Source organism: Sceloporus occidentalis, unplaced genomic scaffold (assembly GCF_023333645.1).
Source record: "Sceloporus occidentalis isolate IW3139 unplaced genomic scaffold, rSceOcc1.0.p SCAF_3, whole genome shotgun sequence".
Classification (NCBI taxonomy): Eukaryota; Metazoa; Chordata; class Lepidosauria; order Squamata; family Phrynosomatidae; genus Sceloporus; species Sceloporus occidentalis.
The window spans coordinates 195,678,970-195,705,636 of record NW_028316983.1 but is presented as its reverse complement, the minus strand read 5'-3'; the positions used below and the strand labels follow the sequence as shown (position 1 = coordinate 195,705,636).

Below are 26,667 nucleotides of genomic sequence, written 5' to 3'. Positions count from 1 at the left end.
CAATGAGACCTTTATTGGACCAACCAAAATGCACAATTACATGCTGCAAGCTTTCAAAGTCACACTGGCTTCTTCGTCAGGCAAACAGGAGGAAAAAATGGAAAATGTTAATCACAGGCCTGCATTTTCAGGTATCATTGTTTATCAAAGGTATCACTATCAAGACATCAAATTATCAAAGGTATCGTTGTTTCAATCTAGAAAATGGGGAAGTAGAACTAGAAAAAGAATGTTCATACCTGGGATCAAATATGGATCAGAGGGGGACTGCAGTCAAGAAATCATAAGAAGACTAAGAATGGGGAGGGCAGCTATGAGAGAACTAGAAAACATCCTAAAATGTAAAGACATACAACTGAGCATGAAAGTTAGAATCACACAAGCCATTGTATTCCCTGTTACGTACCATGTATCGATGTGAGAGCTGGACAGTTAAGACAGCGGATAGGAAGAGAATTAATTCATTTGGTCCTGGAGAAGAATCCTGAGGTTACCATGAACAGCCAAGAAATCAAACAAATGGGTCCTAGAGCAGATCAAACCAGAAATCTCTCTGGAAGCCAAGATGACTAAAGTGAGGCTGTTGTACTTTGGCCACATCATGAGAAGGCACAACTCACTGGAAAAAACAATAATGCTAGGAAAGATAGAGGGAAGCAGAAGGAGAGGAAAGTCACCTGCTAGATGGCTGGACTCTATTAAGGAGGTCATGAGTATGAATTTGCAGGGCCTGAGCAGAGCAGTGGGGCACAGGGAGTCTGGGAGATGTCTCATCTACAGGTTCGCCATGGGTCGAGATCAACTCGATGGCGGATAACAACAACAACAACAAATCATTGTTTGGATGTTGTTGGATTTGCTGTATGTCCAACACAGCTAACCCTAGAGGCTTTTTTAGATTTTGCCACCACAAGCTCTCTCCTCTCTAGAGAAAGAGAAACTCCCCCAGAGAGAGAGAGAGAGAGAGAGAAGGGCTTGCAGCACGTGAGGGGCGGGGGAACGCCTAGAGGAGACGGCGCCCTGGCAGTGGCTGCTGCTGCTGGGCACCCAAGCAGCCCAGTCTCCCGGGCAGTCAGGCTCCTGCTGCTGCTGCTGCTGCTGCTGCTGGCCCAGGCGGGATCTGGGGGTCCTTGCGGCTGGCGACGAGGGCAGGGCCGCCTCCCTCTTCCTGCGGAGGAGGAGCAGGCGGAGGCCCCGCCATGTGGCCCTATGTGACGCCCCAGCAGTTGGAGGGCTTCCGTCATTATAAGGTAAGAAGCCCACCTCCCCTTTCCTTTGGGGGAAAGCAACAAAGAGAGGGGGGTGGTAGCCAAAGCCATGGCTTTCTCCCTCCCTGGCTGCTCTCTTTGCTTTTCTGGGCTGTGAGTTTGGAAACTTGAGCCCCCTTCGCGAGCTCCTCTACAGCCAGGGAGGGGTGCAGATTGGGGAGGAGGGGGCTGCTGGGAGCTCCTCCTCCTCAGGGGGAGGGGATCTGGAGCCCCAAACAAACTGCCCCCTCCCCTTTATGGGCCTCTCTCCCTGCGCTGCCTTTCGGAAAAAGAATCCGAACTTCGCCTGCATCCGCACTGCCAATATTCCGCTTTGAGAGCGCTTGAGCTGCCTTGGCTCCCTGCCGGGGCCTCTGAGCTCCCCAACACACTGCACAGCTAATCCATTTTGAGACCGTTTTAACTTCCTCAGCTCACTGCTAGGGAATCTGGGGTCGAAAATACACTGCTGAAATAATCCGGGTTGAGACCCCTTGAACTGCCTTGGCTCCATGCTGCGGGATCTGGGGTCCCAGACACCTGCAAAAATAATCCACTTTGAGACCGCTTTAACTGCTCTGGCTGAGTGCCAGGGAATCCCGGCAATTGTAGTTTGTTGTGGCACCAGAGCTCTCTGGCAGAGAAGGCTAAATGTCTCACAAAACTACAGTTCCCAGGATTCCTTAGCATTGAGCCAGGGCAGTTAAGGCGGTCTCAAACTGGATTATTTCTGCAGTGTGTTTTGGAGCTGGGAATGGTAGTTGGCTGTGGCACCAGTTAAAATAATGTCAAACCTGATTATTTCTGCAGTGCAGGTACAGCCTGAGAAAGCTGCACTCTGGGGCCACCAACAAACTACAGATCCCGGAATTATGTAACATTGAGCCAAGGCAGTTAAAGTGGGGCCAACTTGGATGATTTCTGAGGTGCAGCTGCAGCCTAAGAAAGCTCCACTCCACAACCAACTACAGATCTCAGATTCCATAGCATGGAACCAAGGCAGTTAAAGTGGTCTCAAACTGGATTATTTCAGCAGTGCTGATGCAAACTTCCTCCTCCCCTTGCCACCCATCACCTTTTTACTTTGGAACCAGTTGGTTCCTTGCACTGTTTGTAGGTCTCTGCTAGTACTGAAGGGAAATGACTGATGTGTATTTCTCTTTTCCAAGAAAGAGAGCAACTACATGGATGGTGCAAGAGTTCCTGGCCTTTGCAAATAGGCTGCTAAACTCTAGAGAGAGTGCCATGGGAGTTTGGACAGGTTGCCTGTTTGTTGCTCCAGTCCACCTCTTCTCAGCTCTGTGTCTTTTGGTCAAGAAATTGTGTTTCTGAATCCTTATGAGTATCTTGCCCAACTATTCTAGTTACAGATTTTGAGGGACTGCTGGACTCTCCAGATGCTTTGGACTTTGAGTCCCATCATCCATGGTGATTGGCCTTGGTGGATGGGGCTTCTGTGACTTGAAGTCCAAACATCCTGGCACTTTAAGGGGGGGTCTGTCCTTCCCTTAAAAGATGCAGCACTTGCAGATTGAGGCCCAAACATTTGTCTTGGAATATATACATTTATATTGGTGTTTTTGGCTTTTATTGGGCAATGCCCTCCTTTTTTCTTGAATGCCCTATGTTTTGTGGTGCCTTGCCCTCCTTTGTAGTTAGGACGCCTGGTCACCCTGAAGCGAAGCAGTGGGCACCACAGAAATCTAGCTATTTGACATTTAGTGGGTATGTTAACATCTGTACTCTACAGTGCAGGTCTGTGTGTTTTGCTTCTTGGGCCAAAGCAAAAGTGCTTGGTAGAAATCATGGAAAATGTCAGCAACTGTGTGTGTGACTTCAAGACTTACGGCATCCCTAAGGCCCTGTCATAGGGTTTTCTTTGCAAGTTTCTTCAGAGTGGGTTTGCCATTGCCTTCCCCTGAGTCTAAGAGACTGTAACTTGCCCAAGATCACCAGGAGGAGTCTATAGCCAAGCAGGAATTTGCACCTTGGTCTCCAGAGTCATAGTGCAACTCAAAGCACTCTGCCACAGTGGCTCTCACCAGCAGGGCTAGAGTAGGCAAAAAATATTGGATGAAAAATAAAGTCAAGGGTGTGTGCCAGTGTTAGAAAAGGGGTTAGGCAGGATTCTCAGGATTTCTCAGGTTTCTTTTGGCAGGACTAAACGTCTTGTTTTTTAAAATATTTTTTGCTACAGGTTTCTGTGAGGAAGGGCTCATAGGTAGATGGCAGCCAGAACTCATGACTTATATGAGCTCACAGGCTTTGTTATTGGCGTGTTTCAGGGTCCCTTAGGTTAAACACTTCGAAGGAGCAACTGGATAATGTCCTCTTCATTTTTTTAATCTGTTTAAGTTTTAAATTTTATAATAATAATAATAATAATAATAATAATAGCATTTATTTCTTATCTGCCACTCTCCATGGATGGAAGTGGGGAACAACAACAGACCAAGAAATACACAACATCAGTTAAAAACATACATCAGGTTAAAAGAACAAATAGGATGCATGCATATTAAAACAACCCACATTTAAAACTCACCATTTAAAATGAAAAAAAAAAACCCCTGTTGCTTTCTCCACTGGAAAAGTTAATATGTTGTTATGCTCATTCCACTTTTCCAACTTGTGAGGAGTTTCTGTGCTGCAATGGTTCACTGGCTTTGGTTTCCTTTGAAAGGAGGTTGCTTGAGCTTCATCACATTTTGTAAGTTTGAATTTAAAGATATAGCTGTGTTAGTCTGTAGAATTAGTTTGTAGAGAAATCCTGTAGCACCTTTGAGACAAACTGAAAGAAAGAAGTTGGCAGCATGAGCTTTCGTAGACTAAAGTCCACTTCCTCAGTTTGAATTTATTTACAAGTACACAGGTTGAGCACAGATGGAGGTGCAGCTTAGGCGCTCCAACAGTTGGCCATATCCATTCCTCCTCACGAGATAACTGGATAGAGAGAGGGAGTGAAAGTAAATTCTGTTAGCTTTCTCTTCATCTTATCCACTCACAGGTAATCCTTCTCCCTGCCTAGAGTCACTTTCTCCAACCTTTCTCAGCTTTCTCATGCATTTAGCTGAATCAAGAAGAAATTTACCTACAGTTGTTTCCAATTGAGACACAATGTTTCTGTTGTTAACCACCTTCAAGTCAGTCTTGACTCACGGTGCCCCTGTGGATGAGACATCTCCAGGTCCCCCTGTCCTCCACTGCTCTGCTCTGGTCCTGTCCTGTAAATTCATACCTGTGACCTCCGTAATAGCGTCCATCCACCTAGCCTGTGTTCTTCCTCTCTTTCTACTGTCTTCTACCTCGCCTAGCATTATGCACTTTTCCAATGAGTAATGCCTTCTCATGTCAGTAAAGTCAGTAAATCATTTAGATGGAAATGGTAAAATTTCAGTTGCGGGGCAACTGAGGAATCCTTATGTGTCAGTTTAAGGCTGGCATACCAGCCTTAAATTCCAATGACCTCCTTTTCTTACTGGCTCAAGTAGCTCAATTCTGTTACTTATGTATGACACTAAGAGCGTAGCCTGAGTGTTCTGAGCTTGGTAGGGGTTAAGGTAGAGCTACATCCCACTTTCCATGACTGTTTGCCCCACACTGTTTTTCAGGTAAGTGGGAAGAGGCTTTCCACCTGGCTTCCATTCAGACAATGAAAGCTGCTGATCATTGTGACTACTGGGGCAGAAAGCCCTCATATATTCTGTGTATATCCACATACATATATGTACGTGCAGGCAAGCAAACAAGGATTTGCATGTACATTTGCACAAAGGCAGATATGTAGGCAAGCATTCACTCAAACACTGCCTCAGCACGCCCACCCATTCACTCTATGGTTTGAAGAGCATTAAAATGCTCATTTTGAATAAAAACAGTTTCTACCTGCTGCTAGTTCCATAATCTCACTCCACTCCCTTACACACACACAGACACACACTCTCCTAGAGTTGGAGGTTGGAAGTTCAGGAAGAAGGAGACACATGTAGGCTTGCCATAACCCGGTGGGAGGCGTGACTCCCCCGCTTTCTAGGGGGTGTTCCCGGTCCTGTCACGCCCTCTTCAATTCTGCCCGGCTCCTGGCCTTGCTGCATCCCTATATTGTGATGAGCGCAACAGCCAGGGCTGGAGCTGGCAGGGGAGGGCTCTGCTGCTCTGCCTTGCCCCTATTGGCCAGCCCTCCCAAGGAGCAGGCTTAGTCAGGCAGGGCAACAAGGCGCCAGGAGGAGGAGCAGGGCCAGGCAGGCTGCCATCCAGGCAGGCCGCTGGGAGAGGGGAGGAAAGGGCCCTTTTCTGGAACCCCTGCCCCCCAGCCCTTCTCCTCCTCCTGCTCTTGCAAGGAAGGGGCTCTGAAGCGCCAGGAGAGCTGCCTCACTAAAGGGGAGGGGCGCCTCAGGGACCCAGCCGTCGGAGAGGAAGAGAAGGGAGAGCCTCGGCAAGGCTCAGAAGAGGAGGAAGGGGCTGGCACCCAGGAGAGGCAAGAGGGCACCTTCCAGGCCCCTCCTGGGCCCTAGGCTCCCCCCAGGATCGCCCCCCTCGGACATTGGAAGCCCCCTCCCTAAGGTCCCCCAAACACACACCCCTCTCCTCTCTAACCCTCTCTCTGACTCCGTCTCCCTCTGTTACCCCACTTTAACAGAGCCCTCTCTAACCCCCTTCTATCTACCTCCTTCTCTCCATCTAAACTCCCCTCCAGCCCCTCTCTATCTACTCCCCCCTCTCTCTAACCCAGTGATCTCCAAACTGTGCTCTTGAAGTAATTTTGGACTTCAGCTCCCAGAATCTCAGACTATTGGGTAACATGTCTGAGGCTTCTGGGAGGTGAAGTCCAAAATCTCTTAAAGGACACAGTTTGGGAACCACTGCTCTAACCCCCTTATTTAATAATAATAATAATAATAATAATAATAATAGGATTTATTTATATACTGTCCAATCACTGGGAATCCAAGCGGTTTGTGAAATTCACAGATAGCCAAACTACACAGGCAAATCAGCTCCTGGCACTGAACAAGCAGAGCCCTGCTCTGGAGCCACAACAAACTACGTTTCCCAGAATTCCATAGCATTGATCCAGGACAGTTAAAGTACTGTCAGACTGGGTTATTTCTGCAGTGTGTATGTAGTCTGAGAGCCCTGCAGAGAGAACAACTCTGGTGCTTTAGAATTTAAGCCCATCTAACCCCCCCTCTATCTAACTCCCTTATTTAAGTCTCTTCTAAGCCCCCCTCTAACCCCTCTCTATCTTACTCCTCTTTATCTAACCCTAACCCCCTCTAGGTACCCCATCTAGCCCTCCTTCTATAGCCCCCCCTTTCTCAAACCCCCTTATTTAACCCCCCTTCTATCTAACCCTATATATTTTTTAAAAAACCAGCATTTTCCCCATGTCCTCCATTTTTTAAAAAGTGTCCTACATTTGAAAATGTTTCCCTACATTTGTCCTACATTTGTCCCGGTTTGGAGGTCCTGACTTATGGCAACCCTAGACACATGTAAAGAAAGCTCTAACTTTCTGCTTCTGGTAAGGAGGCAGGCAGGCATGTGCTAGCAATGGGCAGCATAATCTATTGCAACATTTATTGTCATGGACTCAGTCTCCCTGACCCATTCCCCCTTGGAAGGCTCTGGCAGCAATTTTTACAGGGAACGAGAAGACAAGAATTGAATCAAGGGAGAGGAGAGGTACTGGCACATAGATGGAAATGGTCCTTTGCCGTGTGCACTGCATTCTTATGCATAAGTGAGTTCCACTAAGCTCAGTGTGGCTTATTCCTTAGTATGTGTGTTTAGGACTACAGACTAAACCTCTCCCTTGGCCTGTTCATCATAGTCCAATTGTATGGGTGTTTACTTGACAGTTAATCTTCACTGGAGAAACTATATTGTCCCATGTGTTAGCCAAAATTCAAGGGTCCTGGGAGGGCACCCAGAATTAATGTGAAATAGGGGAATTTTATTAGCTCTCTTAAAGTCAGCTGAGAGGGCTCAGACAGCTCAAAGCAGGGATCAAGCCTGTGTGTAAGCCTGTGTTCTGAGATAATGAACTCCAGAGTGAAGTTCTAAAAATAGTTATATTTATGAACCAAAGGGAATTGCCATTCACACAAAGACACTCATTCGTTCATATTCAGGAACTTAAAAAATGAAAGGTGGTAGCAGATAGTGACTTAAGGGGTTGCAGATGGCAATACTGTACTGATTCCAGATGTGGCGCTCTAGTCGGGGGATACTGGGAAGAGAAGTGCTTCAGCAAGCTGCCTGGGGCTCGTGCTATGGCCAGCAACGCTGAGGAGTCAAGCAAGATATGCACAGTGTCTATCCAATTGCCAGCAAGACTGAATTTTTGCTGACTAAGCAGGAATATTTATAAGGTAAAACCAGTCCTGGGGCAGAATTCAGGGTTAAGGAATAGCTTCCAGGAGAGTAGAATGAGAAGGGAAATTGTGAAAGGCCAAACAATAAAGTGCAGATGTCCTTGGACAAAGGAGTATCATTCCCAGAGGGAAGTGTGTTTGGATTTTTGATCACTTGTATATACATGTTCTGTCACTCACCACCACTCTTATCAGTGAAAGGATTACGCAGATTTTGATCTTGATTGGTCTGTCTTTGGCTGTGAGCTCCCCCATGCTGAGCCTCCTGATCCCCAAATATGATCCTGGACCTTCTTATAAGCAGTGGCTATTTTCCTTCACTGGGAGTGCCTTCACAGCTATGTGCCTCAAACATCCTGTTTGATATCAACTCAATATCCAAAAAGAGGAGGGTTGAAGAGAGGCTGGACTTTGGGATAACACATTCAACCTATCAGAAAACTAAATTTGACTTTTTTGATGAGTAGTACGATGCATATGAATGAGCAACAGACCACTGCCCTGTGGAACCATAGTCTGCCAATCCAGAGGAAGTATGCCATGTTTAAACCTCAGGAAGCTAAAAACTATTTTGAATCTTAGTGATTTGTATAGACCTAAAGTACATTCATTTTATCTAGATAAAGGCCAATTTGTGCAGTCTGACTTTTGGGGCCAATCAAATTTTGCCATTAGTGAAATGAAAAGTGCATCCAAATTCAAATTCCCAACTTCATAGTTGCTTCCCAGTTCCCCTTTCTCTTCCATGACTTCCATTTGACCATCTTCTTTATTTTTGTGGTTCTTATTCACTGAGTCAAAAATAAGAATGGCTTCTCATTCTGAGTTTAGATGGAACTGTATTAAATTAATCCTGTTATTATTTCCTTTGAAACAATCTGTTTTCAGAATGAATTCAAGTCAGACATATTTTATCACTTCACATTCTTGGTTGGAAATGACAAAGTTGTGCTTATAAACCTCTATATTACAGCGCAGTGGTTAGGTATGGCATGAAAAGTGTTCTTGCAAACCTGGTTATGGGTAGGGATGCCATAACCCGGCGGCCCCCGTGACAAACCCGCTTTTGGGGGCCCCCTCCCGGTCCCGGTCCGGTTTGGCCCCCAGCCCCCGGTTTGGGGCCTGTGCAGCACCAACCCACCTTCCTCTGCCTCCCCGCGCGGCCACGCCACCCACTTCCTCCTCCGTTCCAGGCCGTGCGGCCATGTGGAGGAAGCGAAGGAGGAGGCGGTGCGCGGGGGGAGGCGGGGGAGGATGGCGCGGGCACGCGCAGGAGGTGCACCTCCTCCTCCTCCTCCATTGCAGGCCGCACCAAGTGGAGGAGGAGGCAGAGGTGCCTGCCTGGCTTGGTGCTCCCTGTGCGTGTGCGCACGCGCGCACCAAGGCAGCAGGCACTGGCAGGCAGCCACCCACCGCCTCCTCCGCCTGGTGCGCCTCCGCGCTGGGCACTTCCTTGGGCCCGGGAGGCTGAGGCAGAGGAGGAGGCTGAGGCGGAGGTGGGTGGCTGCCTGCCTCCTGCCTTGGTGCGTGGGCGGGGGGAGAGCATGCCCACCTCCTCCTCTGCTTTTGCCTGGGCTGGGAGGCAGAGGAGGAGGAGGGAGGAAGGAGGAAGGAGGGAGGAAGGGAGGGAGGAGGAGGAGGAAGGAAGGAAGGAGGGAGGAAAGAAGGAGGAAGGGGGAGGAAGGAGGGAAGAAGGAAGGGAGGAAGAGGAGGGAGGAAGGACAAGGATGAAGAAGAGGAGGAGAAGGAAGAGAATAGTGATGATGATGAAATGAGCCAGCTTCTGAGGCACGACCAATGTAAGTTGCTCTGATTTTTACAAACTCATGCGCAGTGAAGAAAAACCAAAGTCCCTTGACCAAGTACACACTTCTGAGAAGTACAGTTGAATCCGAGGGCAAACCCACTTCTTGTTAAATCACCTTGACATATTCAGTGTGAAAAACAAAGAGTTTGGTTATGGAATAAGCCTCTGAAATATGCAAGAGGCCATGTTAAGTAAAGCCATGTTCAATGCCCAAATGTGCTGTTTGGAATGGGGGGAGGGGGGGGTGGCCAGAAAGGGAAGTACATTTCTGCCATCTGTCTAGGAATAATGCCCAAATGTCCTCCATTTTGATCATGTCTAATAAACATGTATTTATATTAACATTTTTTAAAACCATCAATTTTTTCGCATGTCCTCCATTTTTCAAAAATGTGCCCTCCATTTGAAAAGTTTGTCCTACATTTGTCCTGGTTTGGAGGTCCAGACTTATGGCAACCCTAGTTATGGGAACTCTTTGGAATATAATTATTTAAGTAATTGTTATTCTGGCTTTTGAAAATCCCAGGGTGGCTTACAGTATGACATGTCTGATATGGTTTGTTCTTGGTAGAAATCTGAAAATGTCTAGTAAATAGTATTTTCAAGGTATGCAGTAATAAGAATGGCATATCATAGTTAATATTTAATTCCACTAAGATCCAAAAAGTAATAGACTTCAGCTGAAAACAAAAATGATTTTATTTTAAATAAGTACCACAGTAGCAAAAACCCACAAAAAAGAAAAAAGGAGTTTTATTTAATTTTGGAAAGACAATTATGGAGTGTATTTTGCTTCCAAAATAGATATGAAAGAGTATTTTTTGTCTACTGCTGTGATTGAGATCACTTTATTCCTACATTATTTATAGTATTGTCCTTGAAGTAAATATCTCATTTTTGTTGTTGCTCCAGTATCATTTCATGCATAATTAAGAGCTGAAACAGTGACTCTCACTATAGACTATTGATTTTCTTTACATCCTTTGGGACAGGCTTTCCTGTTATGGGTTTTTGACATTATTTTCTATATGAGACTTCCTGACTTCAAGAAAGATTCAGCAGATGGATCCTTGGCCACAATTGTACCAGTAATATTCTTCACTCATAGTGAGAAACTTTTGTAGCAATCCCTGATCAACACATTAGATAGTAACATGATTAATATTATTATAACGAATTATTTTATATAGATAATGCTAAATGCTATTTATCCTCACACTACTGGATCAGATCTGATGTCTAGGTGAGTGTTCTCCTTCATGCAGTGTGAACGCTTGGAAGTCCACAAATAAGATCCAAGAACAAGAGAGAAGTTGCTCTTAAACAACTGCTATTGAAAATCATTTGAATTCCAAATATGATTCCACATAAGCCATCTCGAACAAGTAAACCAAAAAATATGTGTCTATACAAGCAGGTGCTGTGTTTGCAAAATTCAGTGTCACATTAGGAATTGTTACTTTTCCTGATACTTCACAGTCAGGGTTAGTTGGATTTTTTAAAAAATTTGGAGTCGGCTGTTGGAGTGTGTGTAGAGTAGAATGGCAGTCTGGGAAAGGAAATAATGGGGCTTATCCTGACCGGTGCTTTGCTCTGGCCTGGAAACCTGCTAGGGTTGCCTGAGGACAGTGCCACCGCAGGCCTCGCAACCCTAGTACATCGCGGTGGTGTGATAATGGCGGCTCCCTGTATACACGGGCATCACCATTATGACGTCATGGCCGCGCCACAGCCAAATGGTACACATGGACGTGACGTCCCCGCGACACTGCAGGGTGCTTGTGGTGCCCTTTCAGTGTCGCAGGAAGGAGCTCCAAACCGGAGCTCCTGTTTTCCACACGCATTGCTGGTGCAGCCTTTACACGGCCGCGCCAGCATTGCAAAAGAGAAAGGGGCTGAGTGGCCCCTTTTTCCCCTTCCCTGCAGCTGTCAGGATGCCCCAAGGACACCCCTTTCCAGGCCACAGGGAAACGGCGTTTTGCCGCTTCCCCAAGGCCTGGAGAAGTGGCGGATTTGGGCCTCTGGGGCTGCCACTGCGGATGCCCAGGCCCCAATCCGGAGGGGAAAGGGGCGGGTGCAGACAGCCTCAAAGGGGCGGTCTGTATCCCGCCGTTATTATATTATGCTGGTTTCTCCTTAATTTAACAATAGTACCTATTTAAGGAAGTTGGCTTAGCTTTCCTAGGAAGGCTTTTTCAGTTTACTCTAGTTGCTAGGTGCTGACAAAGCAGAAATAGCAGTGAAATGTTCAGCTGACGCAAGGCAGAAAAGCAGTGAAGGCCAGTTTTCATGCAACTGCAAACCAGTTGCTCATGGGAAGTCAGCGGCTAGAATCCCATTGTTGTTTTACATGTGTTTAGGTTCTCCTGGGGAATAAGGTAGATATTTTCATTCCATATACAGTGTTCACATTTAATTCAAGATCATGGAAGTGGAGTTCTTCACCTGGTGACGTTGTGCATTTTGTTATGTATTCAGTTCTGCAGAACTGCCATTCAATACAAGAGCTCTGTGACGCAGTTTATAACTCTGCATGCAAATATTAATGTGATGTAGGATCTTAGCCCATGAGTGTAGTGGAACCTGTCTGCTTATGGTTTCAAGTAAGTGGTATACAGAGGCAGGTTGTCTCTGGTATTGGAGGCAATGTTGTGTACATATCTATACAGCTGAGTTCTTATGGTTTCAAGCAAGTGGTATACAGAGGCAGGTTGTCTCTGTTATTGGAGGCAATGTTGTGTACATATCTATGCAGCTGAGTTCTCTGTCTTTTTTCTCTTATTCCTGTTTTGTCCCTCTTTTTTCCTATCTCTCTGCTTATTTTTAGATTTGTTTTATACTTCTCTTTTCTGCTATTCTTTGATTTTCTTCAGGACCAGAGACAAAGGTCCAAAGGACATTGCAGAAATAATCCAATTTGAGACCGCTTTAATTGCCCTGGCTGAATGCTGGGGAATCCTGGGAATTGTAGTTTATCGTGGCACCAGAGCTCTCTGACAGAGAAGGCCAAATGTCCCACAAAACTACAGATCCCAGAATTCCCTAACACTGATCTAGGGCAGTTAAAGCAGTGTTGCTTAATAATATTACTTAATAAAGTGTATACCTGTTTGCTATACACATGACCTGATGTAATATCTACTCTCTAGGCACTTTTAGTTCTTGTTTTGTGCTTCTGATCAGTTGTCTTGATTGTGTTGGGTTGATTTTTGGCAGTCTGCTGTTATGGATGGGTTTGCTTTATAGAAGGAGGCGTGGGACCATAAGCAGTTGCTCTGTACCATGAACAAAATATGTTCTGTAGGCTTTGCCTAAATGCACAGCCTCTGCTCTGATGCGCTTGCTTCTGTCACTGCCTCTAGCAACCTTTGAGCCCATGTTTGGCTAGCCTGGGATTCTGGTTTCCCACCTTCCTGTTGCCAACATTTTTTTTCTTCAGGTTTAAGAGCCAATTTCAACTGTATTGTGAAAGTTCTGCTGGCGACAACTTGAGTGTGTTACCCTATCAGTCAAACTTCTCAAGAGTTTCTTTTGGGTTGGAGGGTTAGGGGTTAAACTCAGCTTGCACTAAAGATGTATGTGTTTGCACATGGAGTAAATAAAGAGATCATAGATTTCCTAGACAGTCCTTCACTCTATCTTACCCTCTTTCCTTCTGTATTTGACTGTTATTTCTTAAGGTTGCTGGTGTCACTTCCTCTTTCTTCTCATATGTATACATTCTAGCTTTCTTTTTTTCGTAAGCAAACAGTTTTTGAGAAATTGCATTACATGGAAAGTGTGTTCCTCAAACCATTCTGATGTTTCAGGGTCTGAATCTTCAAAACCTCACACTAATATTTTGTATGTACACACACAGACACACAGACTGCTCTCTCCCTCCCTCTCTCTCTCTCTCTCTCTGCATTTCTCTTGTAGTGGAGGCTAGCAATAAACTGTATAGAATACTGTACTATGTGTTGCTTGCACTGTTCTAACATTGCTTCTGCCATTATCCATAAAACACCCAGGAGATCTGGACACCACCATACAGATACGGGGGGGGGGGGGGGGAGTTTGCCTACATATAGGGTTGCCATAAGTCAGGACCTCCAAACCGGGACAAATGTAGGGCAAATGTAGGACAACCTTTTCAAATGTAGGGCACATTTTATAAAAATGGAGGACATGCGGAAAAAATTGATGCTTTTTAAAAATGTTAATATAAATGCATGTTTCTTAGGCATGATCAAAATGGAGGACATTTGGGCATTATTCCTAGTCAGATGGCAGAAATGGACTTCCTTTTCTGCCCAAACCACCCCCCTCCATTCCAAAACACACACAACAGCACATTTGGGCACTTCCCGTGGCTTTACTTAACATGGCCTCTTGCATAGTTCAGAGGCTTATTCCATAATCAAACCCGTTGAGTTTAACACTTAGCATGGTTTAACATGGCTATGCATATTGAACATGTCAAGGTGGTTTCACAAGAAGTGGATTTGCCGTTTCAGGTTTCTTGCACCAACTCTACTTCTCAGAAGTGTGTACTTAGTCAAGGGACTTTGATTTTTTTTCACTGCACATGAGTTTGTAAAAATCAGAGCAGCTAACATTGGCCATGCCTGAGAGGCTTGCTGATATCAATATCACCATCACCATCATCATCATCATCACCATCATTGTCACAACAAGGGAGACTTGTTAGCATTAAAAGCACAAAAAATACACCAAAACCACACTTTGGAAGGTGACACTCTCTCAACTTCAGAAGCTGACTCAAATCACATCATCACCACACTATCCTTGTCGAAGCAAGGGACAATTGTTAGCATTAAAAGCATCAAAAATACACAGAAAAGGCACTTTAAAATGCACTTTAAAAATACAGTTTAAAAAACACATACAGTACTTCCTCCTCCTCCTTCTCCTTCTCTTCCTCTTCATCCTCCTCCTCCTCCTCCTCCTCCCTGGCACCAAAAAAGGGCAAAGGAAATGGCCCTTTCCTTTCCCCTCTGGCTGCAGCCCAGCCCAACAGAGGAGGAACTCCTCCTCCTGAGTCTGGCTGGCCAATGGGGGCAGACTGGGGCTGGAACAGCCCCGCCCCCTGCCAGCCCTCACAGGCTCAGGCCTGGAGGACCCAGCCTGAGGAGGAGGAAGTCCTCCTCATTAGCCCTGTGCGCAGCTCTGCAAGGGCCAGCAAAGGCAACCTCATCCACCCGGGACAAGGAGGAAACCGTGCAGGGACGCCCCCTAGTGGTCAAAACCCGGGATTGTCCCGCCCCCAGCCGGCTTATGGCAACCCTACCTACATATCCTCAAGAGTAGTCTATAATTTAGCTTTCTCTTTTTCTTCCTAGTAGGCTGGGCCTAGGTACAGTGATCACATCCCGTCACCTGCTGTTTTTCTTACCACAAGTGACTTCATCATAACTTGTACTGCTTCTTTCTTGCTGTTTTCTTTTTATCCTATTGGGATTTCCAAGGTGAACTTTGCCACACTGAGGGCCAGGTTTATTGTGACAGCTAACCTTTGGACACAGTTCAAGTTTTCAGATGTTGGTGGAGCACTCATCTGCCTACCTCACTATTGACTCTGATCCCTAGTTAATAATACATTTCAAAATAATTGTGGACCGTCCAAGAACCAAGAAAAACATCAGTCAACTAGTTTAACCTGAACTGCAAGGTTACTATAATTTAAAGCCAGCTGCTTTATAGCAGCAGTTTGCAAGAGAGGTCCCCCCCCCCCCCCCCACAAAGTGTACATGCATGTATGCTTGGTTGGGAAGAAAGTAAATTAAACAGCCAGGGCATTCCTATAAAGGGGTATCTAGAAGTAAGTTGCCCTGAGACTGCAGAACTAAAGGGCAGCACATTATGGCCTCATATGTTCTTTATGGGACCAGGGGCTGCTGGGACATGTTCTATCCCACAAAGAGAACCTCATGGCACAGGGAATATGCACCTAGGACCATGTTTAAGAATGCATTGAGGGAAATGAGTCTAGTGTCAGGATTATAGAGCACCTATTGCGATATCTAGTTTAGACAGAGGCCTACACTGAACTTTCAGGACATATGCTTACTAGAAGCATAGAAATATGTTTGGTAAATAAACCACTTTTGCAATTAATTTTTAAGTTCATGAATATTGAATAATAATTGACGAAGTGAGTAGTTCTGTTTGGAATGCCAGCTATAGAGGAAATTATTCCTCTGTCAGTGGAGGGATAGGTAAGAGATCTTGTAAAGGAGGAGTAGACAATCAGATATTTCTGTCTTACAACTCCTACCAACTTTAGTCATCATAATCAGTGTTAAGAGATTATGTTATTTGCAGCCCAAGAATAACTGGAAGCACCACAGTTGCCCACCCCACCATAAAAATCTTGTTTTACACTTTTAAAAAAATAGTTGAATGTTATAAAATACATTGGTGTTTCCATTACGAAGCATAGTTCCACAAAGTGAGGTGGCCCATGCCTTCTAGAAGAAACCATGTGAATTCAGATGATAGCTGAGGTCAGGTTTAAAAATGCATTTTAAAGCATCATGAAGACAGATGAAAGTATATGAGTGTTATGTGTAGTGATAGAACATAGACAGAGCTACTCCAGGCTAGAGGAGGCCCTCAGCAGAGTAACTATGATGGGCCATCTTCTATAAAGGAATAATGGCACTTACTTTCTCGCACCTTATCCAATCGCTTGGCTGCATATGTGACAATCACCTTTGAGAGTCCTTATGTAGTACTCTTCCCCTGAACTCTCACTTCTGGCCACCAACTGTGGCCTTTTTTCTCCACTCCTTGCTTTGTCTTTATACAACTGCTGTCCAGGTTCCAGTGGCCCACACCCAGGCATACGACAGCAAACTGTCTTTCCAGTGGTCCACACATGGATATACCCCAGCAAACCATCTTTCCAATAATCCACACAGAGATATACCTCAGCCAACTGTAACATTTTCTCTTTAAGAAACTTCTTCTGGTTTCACTGCCACCATAGATATGTCTGAATTTATATAGCTACAAATGCTAATGTAACCACTTGAGGCCTGTAGGTATGGACAAGATTTTATTACAAAATGATATAAACAAAAAGTTCAGTTATATTTTGTATGTATGGATACGGTCTTAAAGTGTGCACTACTTTAATTATACAGTTATTTTTCAGAATATATTTATTTATTTATTTATACAGAATTATACTGAATGCAGTTATTAATTTATTCCTTTTCTAATTAAACTACCGCAGTCTCCCTTAAATCTACATCCCACACAATTCCCTGCTTCACTTTTTCTGCCAGACCTCTAATTCCCCTGACTAACTGTCATATTGTAACAGAAATTTCAGGAAACTTAAATTTCTAGGACTGACAGAGCAATAGAATTGGCAAGAGGACCTAGTAATTGAAAATCCATAAGTTTATTTCCAATTGTCGACAAAGGAAAACATTGAACTCAGTGGAATTCAAGTTCCAAAAAGCTGAGACCCCGAACAAGACAAAATGGCTCTTTTTATATTATTCAAGACAAAGAAGCTTCTTCAATACACCTGATTGGCTAATTACAATTTAAACATACAGAATTCTTACAATCAGAACAGAAATACATGCATACATTAAAACTGCATCATCATTCCTTACCCCCTCCTTTAGGAATTTAGTAGCTTTCCTCCTAACCTTGCTTCTGAACATCAACAATGTATCCTTATCTCAGTAGTTTATGTTATGTCTTTTTACTGGTGCCAGCTTCCATCCAGGTCAAGATGCACTCATTATTCCTTTGCTCTAGTTTTTCTAAACTCCAAGCCTTTATTTCAAAAACCATCTCTCTGGCTGACAAAGGTGACTCCATCTTTCTATAGTTTTTTTATTTCAACAAGGAATTTCCACCACAATATCTGACCCACACAAACATTTTCAATTCCAAATTCCCAGTCAGTCAATATTCACTTATAACGTTCCACACAACCCCACCCACTCCCAAAGGACTACTTACTTTACTCTATGCAATACACCACAATAACACATAACACTTTACTGTATTACATAGAATATAAGCACAATGCAGCAAACCTTTGGTATTTAGTGGGATTTTGTTCCAGGACCCCTGTGTATGCTCAAGTCCCATAAAATATAATGATATAATAAAATGGTGTACTTTATATTAAATGGCAAAATCAAGGTTTGCTTTTTGGAATTTATATAGATTTTTGATTATTTTCTAATTGTGGGTCCTTGAATCCATGGATACGGGGGAGGGGGCAACTGTACAGTGATCCCTCCACATTCACTAGGGTTACGGGTGAAGGAATCTTGTGAGTATGGATAAACGGCAAATAGAAAACACACTATTCTTTTTACCTAAGAGAACACCTTTCTAGGGATTTCCAAGGCGGGTTACAAACCGCCAAAAAATACGTATGGAATACGTATTAGGGTTAGGAAGGGGTGGTGCTTCCGCACCCCTCTAACCCTAGTACGTATTCCATACGTACAACATGGCGGCGCCCCTTCCACATGGGGGCCGCCATGTTTACGTATCGGACGCTGTGTGTCTGCACGTGTCGTGGCGTCTATGATGTCACGAGTCCGTCCCTGGCGCCTCGTGACATCATAGAGGTGCCGCTTAAAGAAGCTCCATTTTGGAGCTTCTTTTTTGCTCCGCAAGGGAGCCGCGCGGTGTGGCTGCGGCGGCTCCCTTACGGAGCAAACGGCGGCAGCGGCAGACCGCCTCAAAGCGGCGGTCTATAACCCGCCCAAATCCTCAAGTGCAACTCTGTGGTCAACATCTACCATAGGTTAATCCTAGAATTATGCTGGAGGATTTACAAATGCCTAGAGAAGTGGTTTCTATAGGAATTGCTAGGTTTTCCAGCACAACTCTATGGTCAATGTCTGGCAGAATAGTGCTGAAGTACTTAGAGATTCCTAGGGAGAACATATAAATCAAAATTGCAAATAATCAAATCCGCAAAAGTCAAAGCTGCAAATGTGGAGGGCCAACTGTATGTGTATACTCAATTGCAGAAAATTACTTCACCCCTGCTACCTGCTACAGCTTTCTTCCTTCCCTTTCTATTACCTCACGTGTCTGAAAAGCACTTAAGAACACTATAGAAAAACTTAACATGGGCAGCAGAGGCCACTGATGCCGCTCCTTCCACCTTTGACAGCGTTGAAGTTATAAAAAGAAAGAAATCAGAAGGCAAATTTGAAATCGGATAGGGGTTGAGAGGAAGGGAGACAGGATTGACATCAGTGCCATCTCTGCAGATACCATCATTTGCCTGAGGGTGACAGATATTTCCTTGATCCTGATTATCACCCTATGTGTGTTGGAAAGTCTTAATGTATCCTAGAGTGTGGATACTGTGGTCATCTTCTACAGAGTGAGGCACAGAGCTTGGCCAGTAAGATCAGGGAGATCAGTTGAATTCCTCATTTAATCATATATTTACCTGGTTGACCTTCAGCTGATTAGTCTTTTATTCTGATTAACAACATCACAGGGTTACTGAGCTTCTTGGAAGAAAAATAGGACAAAAATCTAACAAGCATACCTAGGCATTGCATCCTGTCATGCTGAAGTCTTGCTTTCACTAAAATGACTCTTATTTTTTAAAAAGTACTTGTTGGCATTTTCTATTTATTATTTTCAAGTGCTAAGCCATGGTATAAAATGTTTTTGCAGTGGATCTCTGAACGAAATTATGTCCTAATTGGGTGTGCTGCATGGCTGGCTGGTGAGTTGCTATTGCCTGAGTCGAGTGTAGACATCCGTAGACTTGAACCACAGGTATATATTGGCACAAGTATTTGAGAATTTCTGCTTTAAGGGAGTAGTCAATGCTATAAGAGATCCATTGTTAAGATATTAATAAATATGGAGAAATAACTGATAAACAAGTACTCCCAAGAAGTCTTTGATCTTGAGATTGATTCATTGTCAAAGATCGTAAAAGTGTCTGCATGCAATAAGTAGTACTGCTTTGTAGTCAGTGCTACTAATTTGCAATTTGAGTTACTATATCACCTAACTTTGCTGAGCAGACTTTATGTTCTGTCCTTGTTAAATATGACCTTAGAGTACTTACTGTGTTCCAGTGCTGAAATAGTACTCAATAATGTGTTTTGAAACTTCTCTACAAGAATTTAGTTAGAACAATCCAACAGGAGTACTCCAGAAATCAGTGAGGCCTAATTAGAATATTAAGATCAACAGTAATAGTAACAATCTAGACCAAGTGACTTCTTCATATGCTGTTTTACAAGCATGAGAACGGACATGCATGTGAGGGCATGTTGTGGCATCATGCAATCATGCATTTATTTTAAGTGTAATATTTATTAATCTACTTGCTTACATCCACAGTGAATATTCAGCTTCATTGGAAATAGTATATATATTACATATTTGCCATACCTTTTAAATTAGTTATAAAATATGTTTGTTATATTGTTCATATAAGGTGAATATAATTTTTATTTGTGATAGTTTTTATTTGTGATCTATCTTCACACCAGGAGGAATCCAATTGGATCAGCTTTGATTACATAGGCTGTTTAGAGGAGTCACGTATTAGTGTAATCATAACTGTGTGTAGAAATGAGCTGTGCCCTCATACCAAGAGTATATTGAAATATTAGTGTGTTGGAAGAAATTGAAAAGAACCAGCATAATCTTGTTAGTGTTTTGTCATGCTGTGCATGCCCTCTGTAGAATCTGATAGTGATATATGTTAGAAAGAAAATTCTGTGTTACATTAGGTGATGCTTTGTTCTCATGAACATCTTCTTCATTTTACTGCATTGCTCAGACTGTGTCTGTTAACAGCAGTTTTAGTTTCTCACAGTGCATATGCTATAGACTAATTGACTATTCCATTTTGCCAGAGGCCCTGCATGACAAATACATGCAGGCAGACACACACACACACACACACACACACACACACACACACACAGAGTACACTGGTTTTAAAGTGGTCATGCTTTGTAGCTAGCAGTTTAAACAAAGAAAATCGATCAGTTGTAGCTAATGTTCAGGTTAATATAATGTGGAATTACAATATTCTGTGACATACGAGATCACATAGGCACAAGAGCAGCATGTGTTACTACAATCATCCTTCCATATTCATGGATTCTTTATCCATGGATTCAAGTATTCACGATTTCAAAATATTCCAAAAATATATACAGTCCACCATTCCCTTACACATCTTCTTGAGCCCCATTTAAATGAATGGCACGGCGGCATGCCTGCATCACAGGCACGCACACCATTATCCCTTATGGGGCATGTCGCCCCTTTTCCCAGCGTGACTTTCAGTGTATGCTAAAAACCATGCAAGACGCGCCTGCGGATGACGTGGGTGCACTGTACATTCCGGCAAACATTGATTTTGCCCTTTCATATAAGGGACACCATTTTGCTATGCCACTGTATATAATAGGACTTAAACATCCACAGTTTTGTGTATCCATGGGGAGTTCTTGAACCAAACCCCAGTGGATACCAAGGGCCCACTGTATTTCTGCACTTTGATTTGAACCATTCTCCTGTTTGGAGTAAGCAGAACAAGAACAGTTAATCTCTTTGGAAGCAATATCATGATGGACAAGTATGGGTATCCTGCAAATCTTCTTGACTCTAGGGTCCAAAACAGACTGCAGAAATAATCCAGTTTGAGACTGCTTTAACTGGCCTGGCTCAATGCTAGGGCATTCTGGGAACTGTAGTTTTGTGAGACATTTAACCTTCTCTGTCAGAGAGCTTTGGGGCCACAATAAAATACATACAATTCCCAGGATTCCATAACAGAGCAGTTAAAGCGGTCTCAAACTGGATGATATCTGCAGTGAGTTTTGGATCTATTTTTTTCTCTGCTTGCATTGACACATGAATGAGCATACTTGCAAGCGCATACCCTTGAGTTAACTAGTTTGTCTTGTTTTATGCTCACATCCATAATTAGTATACACTAATGTATATTGATGCAGTAAGTGAATAGATTGGTGAAGGATTGATCGACCATGATATCCTTCTGAGTTGCCTTTCTGGGATGGGACTTGGAGGTACTGTTCTACAGTGGCTCTGTTCTTTCTTGGAGGGGTGTGCTGGGAGGTGGTGCTGGGAGATTCCTGTTTGACTCCTTGGCCATTGGCCTGTCGAGTCTCTCAGGTTTCAATCCTGTCCCCTATGCTTTTTAACATTTACGTGAAACCGCTGGGAGAGGTTGTCCGGAGTTTTGGAGTAAGGTGTCACCTGTATGCGGATAATATCCAGCTCTATCACTCCTTTCTACTTAATTCCAAGGAAGCTGTTTCTGTCCTAAACCAGTGTCTGGCTGCTGTAATGGGATGGATGAGGGCAAATAAATTGAAGCTTAATCCAGAGAAGACAGAGGTGCTCCTGGTCAGTTGAAAGACAGATCTGGGAATAGGGATTCAACCTGTGTTAGATCGGGTTATAGCCCCCCTGAAAACTCAGGTTCATAGCTTGAGGGTACTTCTGAATTCAGTGCTGAGTCTGGAAGCCCAGGTATCAGCAGTGACCAGGAATGCTCCATTGGTTGCCAGTCTGTTTGTGGGCACAATTCAAAGTGTTGGTTCTGACTTATAAAGCCCTATACAGCCTGGGTCCAGGTTATTTGAAGGACTGTATCTCCCTGTACGAGTCCCCCAGAGCATTGAGATCACTGGGAGAGGCCCTTCTATCTGTCTCACCACCCTCTCAGGTGCATTTGGTGGGAACAAGAGAGAGGGCCTTAGTGGCTGCTCCCAAGCTTTGCAACTCCCTTCTGTCAACAGATAAAGACATTCTTATGCCAGCAGGTCTTTGAGAATTGATAAGGACTGGGTTTTAATATTGTGCAATGTAATAAATTTAATGGCTTTTATTTTAACATGTTATATTTTAATTTATAACTACTGTAATACTTAAAATTATTTAATTATTTATTGATTTTTAAGGCCTGTTACAGACTGCCAAAATAAAGCTGCTTCGGGTCTCTTTGGAGGTATGCTATTTAAATGATGCATGGGTCCTAAGAGTCCGGAGGTCGCGCCAAAGCCACACTCCATTCCTAAGCTCTGGAGTGCAGCTTTGGTGCAGCTTCCGGATTCTTAGGATGCATACATCATTTAAACAGCATACCTCCAAAGAGACCCAAAGCAGCTTTATTTTGGCAGTCTGTAACAGGCCAAAATTTTATATTTATATATTTTAATATTCTTGTACTGTTTTTAATTTTAACAAGTTTTATACTTGTTAGTCGCCGCCTTGAGTCCCTTTATTTGGAGAAAGGCGGGATATAAGATAATAATAATAATAATAATAATAATAATAATTTAACTGCTCTATCCAGTCCACATTCCATAGATTATTGCACTGCTGAAAAAAGCATCTTACCGTTGCCAAATTCAAACTTCATTCGTTGTGTACCCTGCTGTTATTGCTTGGCTTTCCACCCCCAAACCACCAATGCTTTGGCTGCCATTTTTCAAAGTCAGGAGCTTTCTGACTTTTAAAAAAGGCCGCTGAAGTGAATTCAGGGAGCGGTATTAGAGCTGGGTTGCCCCAGAAAACCTAGAAAATTCCACACTGAAGGTAGCAAAAAATGTCCTGGTCACCTGGGCCACTTGAAGCACTAAACTCTAAATTTCCCCATCATCACAGGCCAGTGGGTAGGTTAAAATGTGGCAGTGGTGATGAAGTAGGAAACCATACAAGAAGAGCGGCACTGGCAGGAGACTCATCCTTCCCTGCAGGCTCTGGTTGCTACTACACAGGTGTAGCATTGCCACCTTGTTCTTCCATTTCCTTCCCACTTCCCCTGACAGGCCCAGAAGGCAGAAAAAGAAAGGAGACAAGCAGAGACAGCCTTGTGTTGTGTGGTGATTGTGGCTAGGCAGCATGGTGGAATTTCACTTCCAAACAGCTTCAAGAAAGCAATGGGAGTCCCTTTATTCTCTGGTGCTGCTTGGAAGCCTCCCTCTATTCACACCAGCTAAGGGGAAGAAAGAAGGAAAAAAGCTCTTAGCTTGGTACTGTACTCAAGGGTAGTTCTGTTGGTCATATAGCAAAAGTACAGTCAGTCCATAGTATCTGCTGGGGTTCTGTTCTGAACCCCAGCAAATTTCCCAAACTGTGGGACTTCAAGTCCCATGGTGATGGCATGTGCTGCTGTGGTTGCACTGCTGTGTGCACACACTGCCATTCAGGCCAGTAGGGCTTGCCATCTACATGTGATACAGTGTGATACCTTTATTTGGCTATCCAAAATGCACAAAATACTGAGGTTGAAAACAATGGGAGAAAAAGTGCAAAGAATAATGTGTTGAATTTTCAGAAACAAAATGCACATTAATAATATGCACAATTATAATGATTTGCATAATATGCAAATTAGATGCTCAGATACGAGGGACTGGAGTATGGGAAGCGTCATGGGGGGACAGCATTAGCCACCATTTGATCATAGACTATGAAAAGTGTGTATAGATAATCTATTGAGAGTTCTCCGATATTGGAGCCCAACATTTTTTTTCCCTGAAGTGTCAGGGACTAGCATATTTTTGCCCATTGGTCATAGTTGTGTCTTTCTTTTCTGGAAACTCACCAGGGTCTGGCAACAAATGGCTCATGGTCTGGTATTAGTTCCTGGGGCCACCACTTTGAGTAGCACTGTTCTGTTTGTATGTATGTGTGTGTACAGCTGCCCGTCAACTTATTTTATTTTAATTTTACTTTACTGAAGAATTAACTCAGGTTTGGATTTGTTATCAAAGATTGCTTCATCTTTATGAACTAAAGAAAGGAGAAATATTGCCCTTCCTTTCATAGGTACCCACCTTACAAATATCAAGTTATTTTAAAAAACAAAAAGGCTGCAGTTGACATTTTTCGATTTGTGAACAAGGAATGCTAGGAAACCTCTAGGTTGGTTGTGCTTATTATAGTCGGTCAGGAATCCAATGAGAGTGGCAGTCATTTATCAATCACTGTCTGGTCTAGATTTTGAGCTGCAAGTCCCTCCCCCTTTTCTATATTTCAGAGGTGTAAAATAATGGGATTTTTATGCACACATATAACTTTGAATGGCATATTTGTCAGGCATTTTGTTTTACTGAATTATATTAATTGTTAATCAATCACAGAGTGTTCATATGGCAGAAAACATTTTGGGAGTCTCAAGAATAGTCCAGGAATAGCTTTGATGGGAAGGAAAGACAATTTGCTGTGTCATAAGGCAGACTCTAGCAGTTAGACTCTAACTAATAATAATCATAATCCTTGAGTCTAATTAAAAAAGTTTTAAAACTCCATATTTGTAAAGAGCACTAGTTGCCCTGTGGGATAATACTGATCCCTTAAAACTGTGATCCTAAGCAAAGTAAGTTATTTATTTGTTTGTAGTGGATAGATTATCTGATTTTTGGCTGTGGGCTTGGATTTAAATCCTCACTCAGGCATGAAGTTCATAGTGGAACCTTGAGAAATTTGTTATAGCTCAGCTTTCCTTATGTAAGCAAGTCAGCTATAAAGATTATATCACGTTCTGCTTCTGTGAAAGTGTTTAGAAGACAGACTTGATATAGTGCCTTTGAATTAAAATTGGAAAGAGCTCCTTGGGAGCAATGTTTGATGATGCCATCCATGTTTTTGAAAGATGGTATGAATTCAGACACTGTGTCTGTAGGGAGGGTGTAATTGGAGATCTGCCTCATCGTTTACTTTTATGTCACCTTCATGATAATGTCAAGTGGAAAGCTCAATAATGTAAGAGGAAAACTCCCACAAAAGGTACATTTCTTGTTGACAATAGTGAAGGAGAAGGAAGTTGATGGGTGTTCAATTAGAGAGTGGCAACATGTGTTAGAAGTATACAATTAATAAAATACAAATTAATAACAAACACGATGCTACTGAGTTATTAATGTGTGGCTATGTTTATATTCTATTTGAGTATGAAATACACATGTGAATATAGGTTTGAAGAAATTATGTGGCTGGTGGTTGTATAATCAGCTGTTAATATTAGTGAATAAAAGCACATGCATTCATTAAAAAAGAAAAGAAATGTAAGGCAATATATTTATTAGCAGTTGTCATTTGATCAGGTGGATATAATTTAAAATAAGCCAGGATCATTTTGGTCAATAATAAGCAACAAATGTCACTGTCATTTGGTGGATTGTTGTCTGTAGTATTTCCATGAAATATATTTTGCAAATACTTTGTTTTGATACAAGTGTGTCTATTTTGTTTTCAGTACAGTGCTGTGGACACAAATCCTTTATCCGTCCATATTATGCAGCCATTATGGGACAGAATAGTAAAGGTAAGCATTATAACTGTGTGACGATCACTAAATTTTCTATTGAATTATATTAATCACAGTTTGAATAGCAGTTCACAACTGGATGCATTGGCCATGTGGTAACAACTGCTGTATTCAAATTAATATTTCTTTATAAAATCAGTCTAATTACTGTTAGAACTATGTTACCATTTCCATAGCAGCCAACACCACCATATGAGATAGGTCAAGACATAAGTGAAAACCTAAGTGAGGCCCGTTACAAACAGGCCTTAAAGTATGCGATGAGCGCGTACTAGGGTTAGAAAGGGGCATCCTTTCCGGACACCCCTAACCCTAGTACGCGCTCTGCGCATAGAAAATGGCGGTGGCCGTTCCACACAGCCGCCACCATCACTACAGCACGACTGCGCCGCCTCCAAACGAGGCGGCGCAGTTGTGACGTATTGGGGCCGTGCCAGGGCGCCTAGGATGCCCTTTCCACGACCCCGGAAGGAGCTCTGTTTCAGAGCTCCTTCCTGGCTTTGCGTCGCTGGGCGCAGCCTTCAGACGGCTGCGCCCAGTGACGCAGAGGAGAAAGGGGCCAAGCTTCCCCACGGCCTGTAAAGCGGCGGATTGGGGCTTCAGCGGCTGCCGCTCAGGCTGCTGAGGCCCCAATCCGGCGGGGAAATGGGCGGGTGCAGGCCGCTGCTTTTCGGCGGTCTGTAACCCACCTGAGATAAGATAAGAAGGTAGAGGATAAGGGAAGAAGTAGACAGTAAAATCATGAAGTCAGGAATGCCCATGAAGCACAGCACTGTCAAGTTTTCTGTCAAGATGTTAGTAATTTGTGTTCAGGATTCCCATGATATTTCATAAGCAAATAAGCCAGAATACTTTGTTGTTGTTGTTAGTGCCTACAAGTCAACCCCTGCAGCAGAA

General features: G+C 43.4%; 1 pseudogene across 1 annotated transcript in view; it reads left to right on the top strand.

Moving 5' to 3' along the window:
* Positions 1 to 1,176: 1,176 nt before the first annotated feature.
* The window catches only part of LOC149317289 (ethanolaminephosphotransferase 1-like), a 61,987-nt pseudogene continuing 36,496 nt past the window's right edge, over positions 1,177 to 26,667 (top strand). The window contains exons 1-2 of the transcript XR_016280619.1: positions 1,177 to 1,250; positions 25,699 to 25,767. The product of XR_016280619.1 is annotated as an ethanolaminephosphotransferase 1-like (transcript). The remainder of the gene's footprint in view (positions 1,251 to 25,698; positions 25,768 to 26,667) is intronic.